Raw genomic sequence first — 296 nt, 5'->3', positions numbered from 1 at the left:
ATTACAAACACACTTATTTAAATACACACAAAAACATTAAAGACTATGTGTGTGAATGTATATGATATAAGACAAAATTTAAAGTATCACTATTGGTGAATAATAAATACTGTAAATTGCATGACGCATTTCTTTGCAAGCAAATAACCTGTTCTGTAGAAATGCCACGTCGATTTGATAACATGATCTGAGGGACAAGCCTTTATCTTATTTCATTTCCTTCTTTCTCACGAATACTAGCCGGTCTCTCACCATCCTTTCCTTGCTCTATCTTACTGTCTCTCTCCGTCTTCCTA

At 34.1% G+C, this 296-nt stretch overlaps 1 protein-coding gene across 1 annotated transcript in view; it reads left to right on the top strand.

Moving 5' to 3' along the window:
- LOC119593760 (cuticle protein AMP1A-like) overlaps positions 1-121 on the top strand; it is a gene marked incomplete in the record, with an annotated part of 1,103 nt that extends 982 nt beyond the window's left edge. The window contains 1 exon segment of the mRNA XM_037942772.1: positions 1-121.
- Positions 122-296: the final 175 nt, after the last annotated feature.

This window comes from Penaeus monodon, chromosome 32 (genome assembly GCF_015228065.2).
Source record: "Penaeus monodon isolate SGIC_2016 chromosome 32, NSTDA_Pmon_1, whole genome shotgun sequence".
Taxonomy (NCBI): Eukaryota; Metazoa; Arthropoda; class Malacostraca; order Decapoda; family Penaeidae; genus Penaeus; species Penaeus monodon.
This window is presented reverse-complemented; position numbering and strand designations above follow the sequence as displayed.